The 23,050-nt window shown below is 36.4% G+C and overlaps 1 long non-coding RNA gene across 2 annotated transcripts in view; it reads right to left on the reverse strand.

The window, feature by feature from the left end:
- LOC148109266 (uncharacterized) overlaps window positions 1–16,714 on the reverse strand; it is a 107,665-nt gene extending 90,951 nt beyond the window's left edge. For both annotated transcript variants that reach the window (XR_015726097.1, XR_015726098.1), the window contains exon 1: window positions 16,490–16,714. This is a non-coding gene — a long non-coding RNA (uncharacterized LOC148109266). The remainder of the gene's footprint in view (window positions 1–16,489) is intronic.
- Between the last annotated feature and the right edge of the window lie 6,336 nt (window positions 16,715–23,050).

The following is a 23,050-nucleotide window of genomic DNA, read 5'->3' on the forward strand; positions in this document are numbered from 1 at the left end:
AACTACCACTTTTCAGAAAAAATATTGAAAATTATTAAAAATTACAACCAAGAACTTGCCAATAATCAAAAAGCAGGGCTGTGGATCCATTAGTTCTAATCCCCACTGATTTGGGAAAAGAAAAATCAATGTGCTGCCACCCACACCCCCTCTTATTAAGCACTTTTCTAAAGTGTCCCTAGGAGGAAAGAACAAGGTCAGCTGCTACTTTAGCCATTCTAGTTCTTTAGAGCTCAGTCCACTGAACCACCTATATATCCAGGTCCAGCCATAGTTTTAAGCAGATCTTGATAAAGATAGGTAGATATTAACAACCTCTTCCAATTCTGGCAAGTAGAGCTTGGAAATAAGTTTCAATATACAGAATTCGTGAACCAGTCAGGATGGTTGTGCTCCCATGTACCACCTCCATGCTGCCCCTCTGGTGGATACACCTGTGTTGCCAAGCACACCTGGAATAATGAGTCAGAGACATGCAAGGGAAGCCTGTTAAGGGAGAATCTGACACCACTCAGAACAGGGCATTAGCTGAAGTTTTTCTCTCCTTAGTTCTTCAGTTTTCCCATCTAAAATAGAGCCCTGTTTGAAGTCCTGCCTAATTCTTAACATTTTCTCTGCCCAGGGGCTGTGTCTCCTTCATGTATCTCCCATCACAATAGGAGGTCCTTTATAAGTAGGGTGAAAATATAATTTAGTATCTTTCTTTTGAAACTTTTGAGAATGAAAAGGAAAGATATTAATGATAACACCAGGATAATAGGCATAAAGAGGAACTGCATGAGCAAATTAAGATATATCAGCATCCCACTATAAGCTTCTGGGGTTTTAGGAAAGAAATGAAAAAATCTATGGTTGGCTTCCATGCTACTTAGCAGACACCGTACCATTACTCAGAGCTCATTCTTTTATGATTGTTCCTTGTCTTTCACTTCAAATGCTCCCTGGCAAAGAGATCATCTGCTCTATCCAGTTCTCAGTTTTGCAATTGATCTTACATTTACCACACGTACACTATCTTATACAGAGTAGGAAGACACAGTAGGAATAAATGAATAAGGAAATGATATTACTGACTTGACAGAGTAATATATATTCAAACATTGACCAAGGTCTTCAGAAATAGATTATCTAAAGTTTGCCTGGAATTATTACCACAATTTAGTTGACAGTGTCCCTTGTAATCTTTCTGGCCAAGTGTCTCAATACAAACTAATGAATGATTTAGCATATTGTTCATTCAGAATATCATCATCATCACCCCAGTTTACTATGTGGGGTTTGTTTCTTTGGACTAGACGGTATTTCAAATATAAATTTTCTACTCTAATATTTTCCATTCTAATTTTTATAAGGTAATTTTGAAAATATGGCTACATTTTCCACTGTGCAATTTTTTCTATAGTTTACAGTGTTTAGTTGCCACATATCCTTTGGAGATATTTTGAACTTCTTTTAAAAAGTACTCTTACCATTTTAGGAGGTTATGTTTAAGAAAAAGAAAATCAAAACCACAATGAGATACCACTTCACATCCATTAAGATGGCTATAAACAAAAAGACAGATAATAGCAAGTACTGACAAGAATGTGGAAAAATTAAAAACTTCATACACTGCTGGTGGGAAAGTAAAATGTTGCATCCACTTTGGAAAACAGTCTGGTAGTTACTCAAAAAGTTAAACGTAAGGTTACTATTTGATCTAGCAATTCCGCCCCTAGGCTTATAACTAAGACAAACGAAACCAAATGGACACACAGAAACTTACACACAAGTGTTCACAGCAGCATTATTTCTAAGAGCCAAAAAGTATAAACAACCCAAATGTCCATTGCCTAATGAATGGATAAATAAAATGTGGTAGAATATTACTGAGCAATAAAAGAAAACAAAGTATTGATATATGCTACAACACTGATGAACCTTGAAAGCACTGGGCTAAGTGAAAGAAGCCAGTCACCAAAAAATACGTAATGTACGATGCCATTTATGTGAAATGTCCAGAATAAGCAAATATATACAAACAGAAAGTAGATTGATGGTTGCCTTGTGGGGAGGTTAGGGACTGACTGTTAAGGAGTACAGATTACTTTTTGGGGTAAAGAAAATGTTCTAAAATTGATTGTGGTGATAGATGCATGACTCTGTGAATATACTAAGACCCAGTGAATTGTATACTTTAAAAGCCAACAAATTATATACTAAAAGCCAGTAGTTTGTATGATATGTGAATTATATCTCAATGAAGTTGTTTTAAAATAAGGTAGCTAAAATATTTTGTCTTGCAGAATCATATGTCAAGGATGCATTCACAATTAAAAGATGTGTACCAAAAATGACATAAAATTAAAATAGAAGTTCATAGACAGTTAAGCCAATTATTAATTAAATCATGAAACATACAACTCAGTAAGGGGTGATTTCTAAAAAACCCACATATAGAAAGAATGGCCCAGTTCCTAGAATTTAAAATCCCACTCGAGTAGTGATATAAAGATAAATTGCCACAACTCTGGTGGATTATTATAACTGGGCAAACCCTACTAGATTTATTCTTGACAGAAGATCTGTCCATTAAGCCAAAAGGTAGAAATAATTGTTGCTAATGTGTATTCACACATGCACTAATAATTTTTCCTCAATTTAAGTTAGTATTTATGAATGCAAGATATGGGATTTAAAGCAGCTTGGGTTTGAATCCTCTGTAATCTAATAGCTGTGTGACCCAAGGCAATTGTACTTCACCTCTCCAAGCTCCAGTGTCATCATCTCTAAAATAATATGTACTTTATAAGGTGTTGTAAAATAAACAGAAATGCTCTTGGCATGTAATAAGCACCAAATATGCTGTTTTTATTACCCCTACTTCTAAAAACATCGGATGCAGGCTGTCATAGCTTGATGCATCTTCCCTCTGGCAATAGATTTCAGGCAGACATAGGGAGGCAAGCAAATGTCTGCTAACGAGACTGAAACTTTAGTGTCCAATTGGTGATAAATGAGGATAAAAATCTAAAAAACACTCTAAATTGCAAATGATACAGTACCTCGTCCAATGGAAAATTATACCACTCTAACACTGGAGAACCATGAACCAAGGCCATGAAAACATTTCACTTCTCTGTGGATTAAGCGAACATTTGTACATATACTTCACTATTTGTTGTGTACTCTAGTCTACCTTTAAATTTTAAAATGTTTCATTTTGTGTTTTCTTGTAATTTGGTTTTATCTTGGTAAATACTGGTTAAGTTTTGCTGTTGGAAGAAAATCCAGGAAAATCTCCATTGTCTCCTCAGGAATAACTGATTATGAGGCTTTCAAAGTTCTGAGATTATTAATAGAAACAATGTGCAAAAAACACATGGTGTCATTGAGTTATAAATTATTTTAATAATGACTCTATTACTTTCCATTTTGCACAGTTGAACTGAATACTGGCATAGAAAAATATTTGTTGCTACAAAATGAAAATATCCACACTTTTTCTTTTTTTTTTTTTTAACATACTCATGTTTTGAATCCCATGTAAGTAATATCTACTAACACAGTATGGGACAATTTCAATATAATATCAAAGAGCAACAGTGCTAGATCCGACATCAGATTATTAGGGTTTTATTTCTGCCTCTCCTGCCTGCTAATTGTGATTTGGGGAAATTATTTACTCTGTGCCTTGGTTTTAACTGAATAATAATAATAATAATAATAATAATAATAATAATAATAATAGCAACAGTATACCAGCCTACTAGGACTTCTGCAAGTGAAAATTATTTAGAAGACTTGGAGTATCAGAGCTCAATAAAGCTGTTATCAGTTAATAATTACTTAATAATTAGTCAGATCAAGAGGGCAATAAATATACAGATTCCCTTTCCTGAAAACATTACAACTATTTATGACTATGAATTAGAAAATGACCTTCTCAGAGGCAGGGGCTGCACCACATTAGTCTGTGTAACCCTGTTATCTATACTAGTGCCTGGCATGTAGTCCATGCGTGATGAACATGTGTGGAATGACCTTCCCCAAGCCATAGGCATGCCTGATTCCTCTCACCATCCAATCTCAGCTTCACGTCCTTGCCCCAGAGACCCCACCTGGTACCACCAAGGTAAAAGCAGCTCCTCACTTATCATTCTCAGCTCAATATCTACTTGACTTTCCTCACATCTCTTATCAATACTCTTATCAATATAAATTATCTTTTCCTTTGTTTACTTATTTACTATTTTTTATTCTTCCCACTAGAATACAAGGCTTCTGGAACTCATGAAACTCGTACATGTTTTATTTGCAATATCATCACGGAACTGTGCTAGAAACATGCTAGTTTCTCCACAGATACCTGCCAAATGAAGGAATTTAGTTTTGGGTAGAAATGAAATTTTGTGAAATAAGGCAGTAACTAGTAAAGAGGAGATATTTCCCATCTTTCCATCTTGTTCCACTTTGGGTTTTCCAGGAGGTAGACTTTGTGTTTGGGATGTATTTCAGGGAGTGTCTTCTGAATCAATACCTATGAAGGTGAAGGGGAGACACAGGATTGACCAAGGGAGAAATGCAGCTGTGAGGTGGGCCAGCAGCCCCAGCCAATTCCTCAGGTTAGCTTTGGAACTGAAATATCTCATCAGTTTTCCCGTGTTGTATTCAAACAGCCATGACTATATATCCGTCTCAATCAGCCGTTGTCTGTGGATCATGCACAAAAGGGTGTGACCTTGGCAAGGGGGCTGTCTGCAGCTGAGGGGATCCTGGATAGGCTCAAGGCTGAAAGGGAAATCTGGATGGTGCATCTTTACTTCCACCACTCATTCTGTATTTCTCATTCTTTCCTTTAGACTTTTCACTCTATCACTTAAAAACTTTGCTGTGTGTTTTCTATGTGCCAGGCACAGTCTCAAGTTCTGGGAATTTAGTAATGAACAAACCAGAGCCCTTAACCTCAAGGGGCCAACATTCTAGGAAGGGTAGATAAACACATATAACTTAGGAAATCGTAAGTGTTATAAAGAAAAATACTTCAGGTTAAGGTGAGGAAATGATATTTTAGCTAACATCTGAAGGAAGTGGGGAGAAAGTCACATTTATATTTGGACAAAGAGCACACCAGGAGAAAGAGCATCAAATGGGAAGTGCTGGTGTATTCATGCAGCAGCAGGAGGGGCCCACGTGGGAGGGTTGTAGAGTATGAGATCAGTAAGGTAGGTGGGGGCTGATTTATGAGTTGTATTCTAAAGTTCAAATTTTGGAAACTTAGCGTTTTTCAGTACTTTCCTGACTCTCTGCCCAAAAGTTAGTCTTTTATCCTGACAAGGGATATTTAGTTTGGGATTTGACAAATTCTCCTATTTATATGTTGTTCCACGGACTTATTTGGCTGTTTACAAGCAAAGGGCAAGAAAAGTCTCTGTAACCAATGATTGTAATTTTACTTCAACAGCTGAAGTCTCCCAGATGTTTGTTGTTTTCCACTTTCCTGAGAGAGGTTTTAGATGCATCTGCTTGTTGAATTAATATTTTACATCTTATTTTCCTTTCCTTGGAGGATTTCTGTTCTTTTAAGAGTTTTTTTTTAATTTTTAATTACTTTTCTTTATATTGTTAGTATTGGTTATTTGAGATAGGTGTACTATCTAGCCTGGTATACAATACCCCATAAGCTTTGTCACAATAGCAGAATTATGGCTAAACAATGAATCATGGAACACTACATCAAAAGCTAATGATGTACTGTATGGTGACTAACGTATCATAATGATAATAATAAAAAAAAGGCTATGCTATGCATTTTCATCAGGGAGGAAAATGAGGCATTCCTCTCAGTATTCTTAGAGAAACCAGGTGGCTTTATGTTCATAAATATTCTACTTTAACATATGTAAGTTATCATCCACCACAAAAGAGACAGGCAAACAAGATCAAATTTGTCAGAAGCCAGAACAGAAGACAATGTGGGATCAGGAAGCCTCGGGGCCCAGAGAAAGCTAATCCACATAATTGCAGTCAAACACCTAGCCCCCAATAGCTATGGCAGCACAATAAGAACAAACATGAGCCAACCTCAGCTGGAACAGCTTCTTCAGCATCTGAGTTCACAATTGAGTATTTAATTCTCGTGAGAGCTCCCAGAAGGATGGTGACTCCTCATGCTTTGCTTTCAGAATTTACAACAATGCCAATGGAAGCTTAGAATCACTCTCATTTAACCAGAGATAAGGAAAGCAAAAGAAAATGAGGGGAAATATTGCATGAGGTTGAACTAAATTAAAAACTGGAAAATAATTTCTTACCAACCAATATATTCTTCTCCCTAAAAGTTGGGAAAGTGTGTACTGGAACACTGTTCTCTCCCCATCTCTCTTTCATTAAGGGAAGAACAGGAAACCTATCTTTCTTTGAGGGCAGAGTAAGCACCCTTTGGTATACTCTCTAGGGCCCTGATACGAGCTGGAGGATAGCTAGGGTTCATGTAAAGGCAGTAGAGTCCTCAGCAGCTGCACTGAGAGTATTCTACTAGCTGCTGACATTTGACATCTTATTTTTTTTTTGTTCTCCTTTGAGGAAGAAGAATATAGGGCTTAGAATGACACTCCATCCATCCACAGCCAAGAGATGAATGGGGTCAAAAAGAGCTTTGCAAGGCACTCAAATGGAATTAAAAGTTCAGAGCATGTAACCAAGACAGCAGTATAATGGGGTCTCAGAAATCCTAAATTTCTATTTCTCTAGCTTTCCATGTGTTCCTTTCTTATTTGATTTTGCATTTGCACCTTACTCCTAAATTTTTACTTGCCTCTGGTCTTCTATGTTAGCCAAGATGCTAATGGGTTAGTGCAAATAAATGAGACAATGATATGGCCTGTTGTGTTAAGAAGAACTTTATTGGAATGACGGACACAAAGATGTAAATTTGATAGATGGAAAGAGAGTAGATATGCCAATTGGAAGAAAAAACAAGAGCATGCAGTACACACTAAATAGTCTTTGCTGGGAAACAGTGTGTGTGTGGTGGGGGTTGGGAATATGGTGAAAGAGGAGGAGGTTTAGGTGGTCTAGGGCAGAAGCAAGAAGCCTTGGTGTGGATGAAAACTATTTCATATATTTTTCTCTTTTCAACATGGTTGCGCTGTAACTCTCCTCCTTAGTCCCAGCTGATAAGTCCAGTCACCATCTCCTGCTTTGAGATGAGCTGAGTTCTTAAGCTAAAAGTTTTGGATGGGAGTGGAGAAATAAATGAGAATCTTCTTTCAGTCCCTCGTCTATAAAATGTAAAACTCATGCCTCATCAAGAATTCTTTGCAAACAACTGAAATGGTTCTATTAAGTAAAGATCAAGATTTATTAGAAAGATACTGAGGACATAAAAGAGGCATAGGGACAGACAAACAAACTTTGGGAAACCTAGGAGCCTGAATCTTTGGCTCTAATTTCAATATCTCAAGGACCATCTCTTTGGAGTGCTGAGATGGGAAGACTGATCCAATAGTTTCCTTCTTCATTCTTCTCTTCTAAGGACACAAATTTCCATGTTGAAAGTGTAATTGGCCTAGCCTGAAAAGCACATCAACCACTGTAGGGTGGGTTGAGAGATGGGAAGGGAGGGGGCGGGGGTCCTATGATTGCCATCCCAGCAAAATCCTGTGGAATGGGAGAGGGTCAGACATACACCCAAAGAAGGGATACCAAGAAGATCAAAACCAGATGAACAGATTATATTTTGGGAGCTGACAGTGTTCATGTTTTCTATCATGATAACAAAAGAAGTGAAGCAGAATAGGGGAGGTTGTGAAGCAGGGGGAGGAAAGAGGAGAGAGAGAAAATGAATAATTTGAAATGTCAGGAATTTCAAAAGATGCTTGGTTTGTAGCTTAAGGCACTACTGCAAATTCCTGGCACACAATATTTGAAACAAAGAAAATAACAAGTAATATATCTATTGTTCTTTGAAAGAAAACATTGAATATGATTTTGTCATGGAAAATTCTCTTGAAACTTATTTTGGTAACTCTCTTTCATTATGTAGTCTGTATCTATTTTTCTCCATTTACATGTTTTGATTCCAAACTTAATACTTAAAGTGGGTTAATGGCAAAAATAAAGACGAGGTCATTTAGTAAAGATCTTTCTTCATCGCATCAGAGTTAATTGAAAGGGCCCATCTTCAGTTCTCCTCAAAGTCAAATAACACATGGGATACATTTGCAAGCTCCTCATTGAAAGCCACTAGTGAACTCAAGTGCCATCAGTCCCTCCACCCTGACCCAGAACTTTTAAAAGTCCTGTTTTTATTAGCTTTGTGCCAGTTAAAATAATGGACTCATACAACTTTATTAGAAGAGTTGCTTTATATTATTTTAAGAAAAATTGTTAAACCTAATATGATGTTTTCATTTAACTTTTTCCATTATTCCTATTTTTTTTTAAGATTTTATTTATTTATTTGACAGAGAGAGAGACAGCCAGTGAGAAAGGGAACACAAGCAGGGAGAGTGGGAGAGGAAGAAGCAGGCTCCCAGCATAGGAGCCTGATGCAGGGCTTGATCCCAGAACGCCAGGATCACGCCCTGAGCTGAAGGCAGACGCTTAACGACTGAGCCACCCAGGTGCTCCCCATTATTCCTATTTTTACATGCAAAATATGTTAACACTCTGACCAGCCTTATTGCTATCTTTTCCTAAGCATTACAATCCATGGTAACAACATAAATGTTCATCAATAAGATACTGATTAAGTAAACTACAGCTTATGCATATATGGAATACTATGTGGAAATGAAAAAAGGGTAGCTCCACCTGTACTGTCAATGGCATGGTGAAAAAAGCAAGTTACACAACATACCTATATTTTGTAACGTGTATAAAAATTAAACAAAAGCAAAATTACATACAGATGTATATAAATGCATTGAAGAGGGTCTGGAAGAGACTAGAAGGGTATGCATTTGGGGAGGAAACTAGATTGGACATAGGGAAAAGTATACAATTCTTTTTGGTATTATTTGACTTGTAATGAGAATATATTACTAACACAATTAAAAATAAATTTAAAAATCTTAAAAGAAACATTATCAAAAGGGTTTTTAAAAACTAGTGAAAACAGGGGCCTCGGATGGCTCAGTAGTTTGAGCTCTTGATTTTGGCTCAGGTCATGACTTAAGGTCGTGAGATCAAGCCCCACATCGGGCTCCATGCTCAGCAGGGTGTCTGCTTGAAATTCTCTCTCTCTCTTTCCCTCTGCCCCTCCCCCTGCTCTCTCTCTCAAATAAATAAATCTTAAAAAAAAACCTAGTGAAAACAACATGAATCGTTATCTTCATTACTATGAATCCTCAGTTAATTCAATCTCACTCTAATCAAAATGCACTGTTCTGTCTTCTCGATAACAAGTTTTTAAAAGTCAAAGGTCAAGTCCATAATTCCAACTGTCTGGCCCCTCTAGCATTGAGTATACTGCCATGACTGAGGCACAGTCAGTGCTCTAAGAATCAATGCTCGTTTGAGCTCTACCTATTTGTATAGTAATTGTTTCCTGTATGCCAGAAACCTGGCTGTAGTTTTCATCGAGATAATACAGGTATTCTCAACAAACATACCATAAAAATCAATACAGAACTCTTACTGAGCAACTACTATGTGCTGGACACTACAATAAGTGCTCTGAATATAAAAAATAAATATTACTCAATAGTCTTAACAAGTTAGTGAGGCATGTCAGGTGTTCCCAATCCTTTCAAAATATCAGAATCACCTTAGAATCTTTCTAACAAGAGATTCTCATTCAATTAATAAAAGGATGGGCCCCAAGTATCACTCTTGTTTAAAGGCTCCCCATTGATTCTGCACACAAATATTTCATTAGCAAAATATAATATTATTATAATTCACATGCCACTTATCCTAACCTGGGACCTTGAAATATCTCTTTAAATTCCAAATATTTAAGTATTAAATCAAAAGCATTATATTGAGAACATTGTTTGAAACAAAGGCTGAGATGAAAGCTGCAGTCTATCATGTGCAAAATGTCTTCTGGAAACAGTATGTGTTATATGACACATGTACTACATTACCCACTGATGTAATTGGCATTTCCTTGCTTTTATTAGTTTCAGTCTGACCCTTCATGAAACTCTTTCGTATTCCTTAATTTACATGGAAGATAATGTGGTCTGAGGGCCAGACCTGGAGCCAAGATATGCCGTAGTTCAATCCCAGCTCTACAGTTGACTGTCACTGTGGTCCTTAAAAATTAATAATTCCAAGATTTACACTTACAGAGTGACTCCAATTAGGTAGCAGTCCTAGTAACATTTTGAGAAATGAAATGTAAAAATATGAAGTAAACACATATGTTTACTTTGGGCACCATAAATCCAAAATGGCAATGGCAACCTGGAAGAACAGCTATTTCAAGAGACTAGCCAGTCTTCCTATAAATAAAAGAAAAGAAAAGAAATCTTTGCTTATTAAGAAAAAATTCTACTCCAGATGTGTATTAAAATAGAAAGGTAGAATATATGTGACTGATATTATATGAGAACAGTTATAAAACAGCATGACACATCAAGATATCCAATACTCTTACTTTAACTGCAGTATTGATTCATTGAGTAGTTTGAGTGTTTTTGATTGCAGTGTCCTATTTAGTTTCAGTAAGGTTTTTTTAAAAAATTAGATGGTGAAAATGATGTTCTTGATTTTGCAGGCAGGATAAAAACCGAACTATATATGTTGATATGCCAATATCACATCTCTGCAGTTGTTAGATACATAGACATTGCTGTTAACCTGATAAATAAAAATGAGGAATGAAAAAAATAGTCATCAATGTAGCTCAAATACACCAAAAGTTAAAGTTTACTATTCCAAGTCAATATGTCCTTATCACTGACTCCAAAGTAATCAAGAAACACATACAAACTAATTCCTTTTTATTATTCTAAATATTTAGCATTTTATCATCAATTTACAGAAAGGGAGAACATTTTAGAAGTTTTCACCTAGTTAATAAATGTATACTTTGTGAAATAAGGTAGTATAAAATGTAGTTAACATATTTGAATTTATTTAAAAAAGGAATTACATTAAGAATAGTACCAAATTGCTTTTGGCTTTCATTTGTTAAACTGAGATTAAACATTATTTTAAAAATTTCAATGTTTGTCTCTCCTTTCATCCTTTTTCCTTTCCCCATACTGTAACCCAAATTGCTTCAAGAACATGAACTAGCTTTGTAAAATAATGTTTTGCTGACATAAATGACAATAATTCAAACATAGATTAAATTTCACTTTCTAATCTTAAGGGCTTTTTTTAAAAATAGAAATTTGTTTGGAAAGTAATAATTTGGTGTTTACTGAACCTCAAACATTCAGAAGGAATCTTTGATCTCTTGTTCGCTCTCATAAATCTCTCAGCAACAAACCATATTTTAGTAACATAAAAAATCAGGTCACAGCCCTCCCCTTTACTGCTCAGAGAATTTTCTCCATGTTAGACCTTTTTAAAAGAGCATCTCATCTAAAACCCCACAATATCTTCCTGGAGTTAATTATTATAATGTTTTGGTATTTAGGATAAACAAGAATGGAAAATTAAAAACAGAAAAAAGGAAAATGATATTTAAGAGACTATTTTTGTAATTTTATTTATTAAATTCAATTCATACATAAAAATAATTTTTTATTCATTTTTTGTAATTTTTTTTGAGATTGTATAAAGGATCAGCTAATTTTTAATCACATCTTTCTGTGCCAGGAATCTAGGTTTTCCTTTGCAGAAATGGTAAAATACAATTAAAGACTACCTCGATGTTTCCTGATAATTTTGGAGAAAAGCAAAACAAAAACAAAACAAATTCTGTAAGTTGTTATACGTATAAAAACAACATGATTTGTATCACTTTCTTTCTTTTGCCCCTTTGTCCTTTGGACAACTCTATCCATTTATTTTCCTCTAAACCAAGAGACTCAAGACAGAAGTCCCTGGTGCACCATGGCTGTCCAGGGTTAGTAGAGCAAATGAAATACATTGAGGGAGGGAGGACCACAGTGCAAGAATCATGTTTAATACATGTCTACTTTAATTTGTCTCATTACTTTTGAGTTAACTAGATACAGGAAATCAAATTTTTTGACAAGTTTATACATTATGCTGTGTTCACCACAAGTATAGCTATTATCTGTCCCATCACACTGATATTACAATATCATTGACTGTATTCCTTATGCTCTGCTTTTTATTCCCATGACTTACACATTCCATAACTGGAGGCCTGTATTTTTCACGCCCCTTCACCCATTTTACCCAACCCCTCCTCCCTGACAACCATCAGTTTGTTTTCTGTATTTATCATTCTAATTCTGCTTTTTGTTTATTTATTTATGAAAGGAATCATATGGCATTTGTCTTTTTCAGTCTCATTTATTTCACTAAGCATAATATCCTCTAAATCCAACCATGTTGTCTCAAATGGCATGATCTCATCCTTTTTATGCCTGTGTAATATTCCATTTTGTGTGTGTGTATGTGTGTGTGTGTGTGTGTGTGTGTGTCTGCTGATGGACACTTAGGAAACTGGACTACTTTCTAACACCATACACAGAAATAAACTCAAAATGGACTAAAGACCTAAACATGAGACCTGAAACCATAAAAGACAACATAGGCAGTGATTTCTCTGACATCAGTTATAGCAACATTGCTGTAGATATGGCTCCTAAGCCAAGGAAAATGAAAGCAAAAATAAACTATTGGGACTGCCTCAAAATAAAAAGCTTTTGCACATCAAAGGAAACCATCAACAAAACAAAAAGAAAACCTATAGAATGGGAGAAGATATTTGCAAATGATATACCTGATAAGGGGTTAGTACCAACATATATAAATAACTTATACAACTCAACATCAAAACAAAAACAAAAAAACACCAAAAAAATTTTTAAATGGGTGGAGGACCTAAATAGACATTCTTCCAAAGAAGACATCCAGATGGCCAACAGACACACAAAAAGATGCTCAACATCACCCAACATCAGGGAAATGCAATTCAAAACCACAATGAGATATGACTTCATACCTGTCGGAATGGCTGAAATTAAAAAGACAAGAAATAACAAGTGTTGGCAAGAATGTAGAGAGAAAGGAACACTTGTGACTATTGGTGGGAATGTAAATTGATACAGCTACTGTGGAAAACAGTGTGAAGGGTCCTCAAAAAATTAAAAATAGAAATACCATATGATCCAACAATCCTCTTCCTGGGTATTTATTCAGGGAAAATGAAAACGCTAACACAAAAGATTTTTTTCTTTACTCTTTGGTTGCATTCATAAGTAGTAATACCACTTATTCAACTACATCCTTGCATCAAATTTGAGAATTTCTCTTATGATGTTTTTGAAGAATTCATAGCCATTAGATAAGAATTTTATTTAGACTTTCATGGTTAAAAGCAATGAAAAATTAATTATTCAGATAATAAATTGGAATCAATTCAAATCAACATTTGTTCTGTGAAAAGACCATTATTCATCAGATTTTTTCAACTATGTGTTGTAATGAAGTAACATCTATGTGTACACTGTGAAAAATATTAGATTATTATAGTAAGTATTTCATTATAGGCCTGTATCATGAGAATAGAAATAAAAAACCTAAAATAATGATTAGGGTACACATTAAAAATGGTATGATTCTATTCCAGGATTTTAAAAATGCAATGTTTCATAGTTTGCATCTTATCAATTGCCTTTTTTGTAAAGTATCAGTGTCAGTGTGTCCATTCCAGAAAAAAAAAATCACATGAGAGATATATTTCCCAGGCCAGTGTGTATTTGGCCCTAACTTAAAAAAATGAAATACAGGAGGAAGTGCATAGGTTTTGCATAAATATACATGGAACAAATGAAACAGTTCTGTGATGAAGCAAATTGTTTGCATGTGTGGCTTTATCTTTATAGCCAAAATGGCTTACTCAGTCAAACATGTGAGCTGAATCTGGCTCTTGCTCTAGAAACTATCCCAAGCCATGTCCTATTGCCCATACCACCTCCCAATTTTGCTAGAACAATTGAACTCGGCACACTTACATGTGGCAGGTACTGTGCTAGGCTCTGTTCTAGAAATTGCTGGTGATGAAGCCAAAGAAAGATTCTCCAGAGGGCTCACAGGGCCGCAGGCATAAGCAGTTACCAAACAAAATAGAGTCAAGCATCATTCATGAAATCCATGGGGATTCAAAGATCAGAGACATTCCGCCCAACTTAAGGGGGTGAGCCAATAATAGAAAAGGGTTTCTTGGAAGAGTCTCTCAGGAATATAGAGGATTTCAAGTGGTGGAGATAGTATAGGAGAAGTAGAGAGGTGGGAAACTCAGGAAGAAGAGGTAAGGGCTGAGAATTTAACGGTAGGCCAGGGATAAAGAATAGGATTAGAGACTTGTACTTTCATTTCTCAAGCATGACGAGTCAATTAAATGAGGAGCAAGCTTGCTTTGCCATGGTTAGAACTGCTCATTAACAATTAAAAATGAAAATCTCTTTCACATGACTGGATACAGCTCCTTAACTCAGTTCAATGAAGCATTCAACATCAATATAACTTAATGGCCTTACTTAGAACTGATTTTATGGCTTTACATATTTTTGACACTGAATACTTTCTTTTCTATATATGCAATAATTTAAAATGTAACCTGAGCAAGCAATATTCCAATGGGTCATTACTGCTTCATTCATGAAATGCACATAAGCTATGTCTATACTCTACTAAACAATTTGTTTATTCAAAGACGTAAATTTCTTGGCATTTTATGGACCAAAAATCCCAATTTTCGAATCAGCATTTTCATTTTTCTATCAGCATTTTCATTATTAACTAGGAATCAAAACTAATCTGTAAATATTTATTAATATTTCATATTATTTCATATAGTATTTCATATGTGTGACTCCCCTGCTCTTAAAAATATCGGGATTATATCTGAACGTATGTCTATTCCATTTACTCATGGAGGACAAATAACTTTCATCACTATAAAAGGAAACCGTAAATTAATATGGGGCTGCCACAATAGTTCACAGATTTTTAATTCTATTTTTACTATAGTTTTATAAGGTCATATTATTAATCTTATTATTTATGAGAAAACTGATGATCATTAAGGTAAAATAATTTGCCCACAAGCTAGTTGCCCACAAGCATGGCTGCTATTCAAATGCACGCCTATTAAATTCCAAACCACATATTCTTTCCATTAAATTACAGTGTCTTTCTAAAAGAAAAGAAAGACTTACGAAATGAGACACTAATTGTCAAATTGTACTGTTTCATATATATATATGATATTATACGTATATATAAGATAGATATATACACACACATATACATGCATACAACATATATACATACATATGTGTATATATATATATAAGTTATTTCTGGGATTCATTTATTATTGGTGTTCTGTCTATTCCTCTTAGATCAGAAATAACATTAGATTTTAAGGTATCAAACAGGCATTACCTATTTCATAAATCAAAAAAAGCAGTTCATGGATATTCCCTCATTATTATTTGTATCCTGAAATTGATAAAGCACCAACTATTTCATATCAGCAATGATATAAACTCTGTGGTGTTTGGAATTGGAACATCCAACATTTTTTCCCAAATCTGAAATTTATTTTTCCAAGGAATTTTTCCCATAATTTAAAAACCATGTTTTGTTTAAAAGATAATAGGACAATTTAATCCAAATATTTCTGACTCACTTACACTCAGACTCATAAAAAAAAATTCTTTGGTAAGAGTTATGGTGAATAAACATATTTGGAAGACTGAATAATTTTTAAAATTTTTTTCATAAATACAATAATTAACAGAGTATAAATTAATTCAATACGTGAAGCATTTAGGGTTAATTTAAAACCAAAGAACTATAGGTAACATACATGTGTAGCAAAAACACAGAAGGAAGGAAGAAAGGGAAAATGGGAATACGGAATGAAAGAATGGAGAAAGGAAGGAAGAGAAACAAGTGGAAGAAAGAAGAGGGGAAAGGAAGGACGAAAAGAGAGAAGCTAGGAAGGAAATATTTATCTGACATTTTCATATTGCTTTTCAGTGTCAAACAGTCTTTTCATGTATATTACCTGACATTTCTTCACAACCCTGCATCTATATCATGAGTCTACTGTGTAACTACATAAAGAGATTCAGATTGTGACCTAAAGTAATTCAAAATGAGGATAGCCACCTTATAAGCTTTCTAAAACAACTTGGGGTACAAATTGTGGTGCAGCTGTGAGTTTTGTCATATCTTCCTATGCAAAGTGCAGGTCTTTACCTCTCCTTCATTGGTTCTCAAACTTTAGCCTATACCATACTAACCTGGAAGTCTTATCAAAACACAGATTGCTGGGCCCCATCCCAGAGTTTCCGCTACAAAAGGTCTGAGGCAAGGCCCAAGAATTTGCATTTCTCACCTTCCCAAGTGATGCTGCTCCCGCTGGTCTGGGACCACCTTTGACCATTATAACTCATCCTCTGGAGGGCTGGTTTTTTAGCATGAGACCTCTGTGTGGGAGGTCTTCGTATCAGCCACTACTTCTCACATCATATGTGAGCTAGGACTACAAATTAGGAAGTTAAATTTAATTTTTTTTCCTTCCTCATTTTTAGTCTTTGCCACACTAGGGAGAGCGCCCTTTAAAATTGGCCGGAGTGGCACAAGCCTGAACATGCACAATCCAACAGCCCACATGCACTGCCAATCTCCAATTCCCTGCTCTGGCAGCCCTTCCTGCCTTCATGAGCACCCAAAAGTGTCATTTCAAGGACTCAGTATCTCTCTTAACTCTCAAACTGCCTGCAATTCTTCTGAGCAAGATTTATTCCTACACATTAAGGAGATCTTTCCTAACAGTTCCTTTGTCCAAATGTAAAAAATTATCCAATATTTTTTTTAAATAATTGCTGAAAAGCAATGGTTGACTTTTCTGTTTACTGAGCAGAGGAGCACCCAGGGGTGGAAGGTGGTCTGGGTAACACTTGACGGGGAGGACGAGGCAAGTCCAGAGCCCAGGGTAGATAAAGACAGGAGGAGCAGGAGGAAGTGGACAGCCAGAGTAATGAGGCTATTAGTTCTGGGAGGAATGGGAGAAGATGGCCCAGAAAGATGAGCTCTCTCTTCCACCTGCATCCTTAACCCACTAAGATTCCAGAGTGCAATAGTCAATAAAGTGTGTTGGCAGGAAGGTAGGGAGCAGAGGGGCAGGGATGCTAACTACAGCAAAACAGCTGCAATAAACCAAATGGGTGATTTTTTTCATACTTTAGTTTGGATATTTGGATTAACTATCAGCCAAAGCCATTTCTGAAAAGACCAAGGAAAGGCACAAAGACAGATGTGACTAGCTTGCCTCATTCTGCATCCACACTGACAGAAGAGAGCTTCCATGCTCCTGCTGCCCCCTAACCTCCTGACCATAGAGCGGGTGACTGCTGTGGTTTTCAGCGGGTCAGACCAATTTTTTTCAGGGCAAACGAAAACTCTCAAGAAAAGAGTTTAGCGGATGCTCTTAAGATATCTTTGGAAAAGTATCATCAATAGGAAATGAGAGTATTGATAACACTTTAAAATCATTTGCATAAAAAAATGTAACACTTTGGGCCTGCATGAATATCTCTGTGTCTTGGGCTTGTTCAAGAAGTCCTGCAAGAAAGAAGCATGAGTTTCACCTTTTAGAAATTTCCTATACTGTTTTCTTAATCTGTAAACCTTAAATAATAAAGACTCAAATTCCTCCCAATCCAGACTAAAGCAAAGCAGCTGTGACTGGGAATCTCATTGTCATTGATTTTTCTTCACTGTCATCTATTGTTCTCTGAGTATTTCTCCATAAGAAATATTTTAATGAATAACAGGAAGCATCATGAACATTGCACCTGCAAGAAATATTTCACATATTCCTTTTTGGACATTTTGTCATTTTTCTCTGAACTGATATCCTTTCCATTTTACGCAGGAAAGATCATTAAGCATTTCAAGAGCATAAACATTTCACCTTCAAAACTTCTGGTACTTCAGTCATAATATTGTTATTATGGGGCCATACATTTAAAATGGGATTAATTTCTCTTTCCAGTACCTATCAGTTGCAATTTAGGGGAAGTACCTTTATATTTCTATCCTGGGGGCCCAATCTCATGGCAAAGAAAAATTATTCTTTCTTTTGAGCAATGCCTCCAAGTCTTTTAGGTCACACGTCATAGAAAGGCAATGTTATGTCATTGCATTTTTCTGAAGAGTTGAGACATATCCTCAAAGTACTTTTACCAAATGCATTAAAGTCATCAATGTGAATTCTTCCTAATATGTTGTTATTATTATAATTACATGTAGTCAATGCTTTTTGGATTATGAAACTTTGTTATAAATAATATAGCACTTGATCATCTCAACAACTCTGTAGTTATCCCACTTTGTGGGTTAAAAAAAAACAAACTGAGGTTCAGGAAGATGAATGGACTTGCCTTAATCAGCTAATAAGGGGGTAATGTCAGAGGATTTTGGAGGCCCTCCAGAGTCCAAGGTAAGGCCTGTGCTTGCCTTCTAACAGAGCATAACTCTAAGATGCTTACGTCGACAGTTACCAGGACACAGAGGAGGAGAAGTCACCTTGAGAAGCACTGAATTTGGCCTTGTTGCATTGCACCAATTTCTAGCATCATCCTCCTTTTCCTCTCCTCTCTCTTTCCCCCCTTCCTCTTCTTCCTCCTCCTCCTCACTATCATCATCTTCCTCCCTCTTTTTCTAGACCAAGTCTAAATTGAACAACTTAGCTCCTAGTTAAGAATAAAATCCTTAGGGCCCAGTACTATAGGACATAACTCAGTGATGGATCCTCACATTCAGCCCGCCAGTTGTCAGGTCAATTCCTCTTTCAGGTAAAACCGGGAATGGGGACTCTTTCTGAGCTATGTGTCCAACCTGGAACAGAGTGTTTGCAAGTTCCCATCGAAGAGACACAAAGAGTGTTTTATCAGTGACAGTCAAAAGAGCTGGTTCTGGTTCCTCTAGGTACAGATGCAGGGGCCTAGATGTTGTTGTTAATCATTTCCCTTCATAAAACTCTGTGCTCTAAATAAAAATGTTCAAATATATAAGAACAAGTCCAATCCCCAAAATAGATGTGTTATGGGCTGTCACAGCAACTTTTCATATAATTAACCATATGATGGCCCAGAAAGATGAGTTCCCTCTTCCACCTGCATCCTTGAGCCTCTCAGATCCTAGGGGTGCCACGGTCAATGGAATGCATTGGCAGCAACATCAGGAACAGAGGGGCGAGACGCTACTACTGCCATGAACCACAAAGACAGCTGCCATGAACCACAAAGGTGATTTTTTTCATACTTTAGATTGGATATTTGGATTACCTATCAGCCAGAGCCACTTGTCTTTAAACAGAACATTTTCTCTCTTTCACATGTGATAAACAAAAGCCTTAGATTTAGAGTCGTTCTGATTTCATTGTTCCCTTTAAGTTTCACTCATGTGAAATCCAGGATAGGATGAATAAAATCATAGTATAGCCCCCTCCCACAACCTCCTCCCCAATCTCTAAGCCTAAAATCATTTTACTGTTTGGAGAAGGTGATATGAACCTAATGCAGAGATTTTCTGGGGGGAAAAATCTGCCTGCATTTTCACTGCATGACTCTGAGCTAGAAACCCCTGTGCCTTTCGCATGACAAAGGGAAGACAGAGCATGTCCTAAAACACTCCTCAAAAAGAACAGCTTAGGCAACTGTAGGAAAGCAGTCTGCAGCAAAAGAACACTACCACCACCACCACAGGAATGAATTTCTATGTAAGACCCTTGGCCTGTGTCTGGCAAGTATATTAAAAGCCATTTGAGGGTAGGACCAAGTCTTACCTTCTTTTCATCTCCTGTGCTTCTACAGCTCCTTATCTAGGAAGAATATGCAATACTTGTGTTTGTTACTTTACTGGCTTTTTTGTTTTTCTCCAGCTGACAATATAGCTTCCTTCCTTGGAGGAAACTTCCTTGTTTGTTGTTTGGAAAAGAAAAAAGGCCCTTCCACCTTCAGGTAGATGACTTACAATCCACAGCTCTAAGGAGAGGCAGGAAAGAAATGAAAATGTAGGGCTCCCATGTATACTCTATGTGAACCATATTTGTATGTATGAGATGTATGTGGTTAAAAAAAATGGCACAACTAGCACTACTGTCAAGTTTATCAACTGAACACGACAGTGGAACCATACTGCCAATGATACAAATGCTCATTCTTCCTCCAGATTATTCAGCTCTGAAAAATCATGGGAATTTGTATATAAACACAGATGAGCATGGCAGGTCGGCACATTTATTCCATACAGGTAAATACAACTAACAAGTTATCAAGTGAGCTTCTACTCTGACCCAGACAGGTACTGAAGACAGGTACTGCTTTCAAGTTGCTCACACTTAAGGAGAACAGGTATACATCTATACGACTGCATCAGAATGTTAGAGATTCCACACTGTGAATACAAACTCAATGGAGGAAATGGTTAACTAGGCCTTGGAGAATAAGGGAAGGTTGCAGAAAGAGGGTACATTTAGGTGAGGGAGGCTTTAAAGAATAAATAGAAATTTAACAGGAGAAAGAAAAGGAATAACATCCTAGACAGAAGCAACAGAAAGACAGAAAGCTCCTGCCAAGTAAACATGATCCCACCTGAACAAGAAACACATACCCTTCTAGGAACTTTATCTTTTTTTTTTTTAATTCACTTAGATTTTAATGCAAATTGAGATGTCATTTTTCTCATCCAAGTTTGGCACTACTGGTGGTCTGTGGACCTCATATTAAAAACCCCTCTTTTTTTTTTATAATATTTTTTTATTATATTATGTTAGTCACCTTACAGTACATCCCTGGTTTTTGATGTAAAGTTCAATGATTCATTCGTTGCGTATAACACCCAATGCACCATGCAATACGTGCCCTCCTTACTACTCATCACCAGCCTATCTCATTCCCCCACCCCCTCCCCTCTGAAGCCCTCAGTTTGTTTCTCAGAGTCCATAGTCTCTCATGCTTCATTCCCCCTTCTGATTACCCCCCCTTTCTTTATCCCTTTCTTCCCCTACCGATCTTCCTAGTTCTTATGTTCCATAGATGAGAGAAATCATATGATAATTGTCTTTCTCTGCTTGACTTATTTCTAGGAACTTTATCTGCATACAGTGTTAAAGTCTTAGAGTTTCTTTCATTCTACCCTCAGCCTGGAATTTGAATTTGAGTTGGGGTAAAGAAAAAGATTCAACCTAAAGAAGCATTGGAATGAAAGCCAGAGTTTTTACCAGGACATACCCAATGGGAGAAACTCTGACTCTCCTCTTCTTGCTCTTAGATAACGAAGCCCCTTTCCCGTTGTCTAGTTTCCCAGGACATGTCCGTTGTTCACATCATTTTGGGTGATAAGGGATGGGTGGTGAGCAAAGTGAAGGCATGGAGAGTTGGAGAAAATTCTGATGGACAGTTTGATGGGTTCTACCCACTCCCTCAACTGAGAACCGCCCTTGTGCTAAGGTTCTTCATTCTTCCTTAATGGTTATTTTAAAAGATAATTTAGAAAAAAATATAACATTTTTGAAGACATTATTTTCTTTTCTGCCTTTTGCAAAGTAGTAAAAATATGTCGCTTTTTTGCTTTTCTTCCTTTTGTTTTTGAACATTGATTTATATATCCACTTACTTAAAAATTCTTAGTATAGTATAAAATTCTTCTCCACCAGACAGATTCACTAATTCTCTAGCAGCATGATAAAGAGAAGGGGAAAGAAGTCAGGAAGATTTTACCTGAGGAAATTTTACAAAAAATAAAGAATGTATTTTGAAAGTATTTACTTACATATTGCCTTTCCCATTTAAAAATATCCTGCTTTAACTTAGAAAAACTTGACACTTCTGTTTTGATGAAAACAATATATTATGCGGTGAGGAACTGGAATCCTAAAATAGGTTGCTCTTTATTTTTAATTGATTTCTGAACACCCACACAGTGTGCTGGTGGTATCTACTAAAAGAGTAATAATTTATTTTGTATTAGCTTAGAAATGCCATAATATTTAAACTGTGCGACTAAGTTTCTGTGGTGATTATCAACTACCTCTGGAACATACTGTTTGCCTTTAATACACCAAATGTCAAAAATGAAGCTCAAGAAGGAAACGCAGTTTCTTTCTTTGACTGTGAACCACTCTTTGGTGCATTAACACATATCAAGCATGCATGCGTCACAGTGCTATTAAGCCTGTGACATCTGCAAATCAATAACAAAAACTCAGAATATCTCTTTCTTCACTGATTTACAACTTCCCTTTTTATGCAGAATGTCTCACCCATAATTTTTGTGTTTTCCAGCCTATTACAAGAGTGTGACAGAGCGGAGGCTATCGTGAAAGCCCCTGGATCATTTCTGCTACTATAAATTAAAATGCAGCAGCGGCTTGCTCGCTCAAGGGTCTCAGCCAGATGGATTGTATTAACATCCATGCACCACGGCTCGCACTGGCTACCAGGGTGTTTCTGGATGCAGTTCAAAGGCGTTGCCTTTGATCTATGAAGCTGTATACATGTTAAGCCGAAACTATTTATCCTAAAATCACCCGTAGTGGGCAAGATGAAATGGGGAACCACTGTGGAAACTGCATCATAGCTCAAAGCTAGCACCTTTCCGGGTCAAGTCCACCAGGCCACCATTACCTGAGAAATTCAGCTGAACTTTAGTCCACTCTAGACTACGTGGCCTAATGTAGAAAATAAAGGCATAACTCTTCCATAAAATTTCATGTATTCTAAAATAAAGTGAGATACTTTGGTATTTTTACTGTGCATTTTAATATCTTATGTATCTTGATGATGGCATGTCATTTTTTTAAGAGGAAACAGAACATCTTTCTTAATTCAGGATATTGTTTTTATATGCACTAGGTTTTATCATTATTGTCTTAGATGCTTCAAATTTT

The sequence above is a fragment of the Ursus americanus genome, chromosome 11 (genome assembly GCF_024610735.1).
Source record: "Ursus americanus isolate L20-20 chromosome 11, mUrsAme1.1.p, whole genome shotgun sequence".
In the NCBI taxonomy this organism is placed as follows: Eukaryota; Metazoa; Chordata; class Mammalia; order Carnivora; family Ursidae; genus Ursus; species Ursus americanus.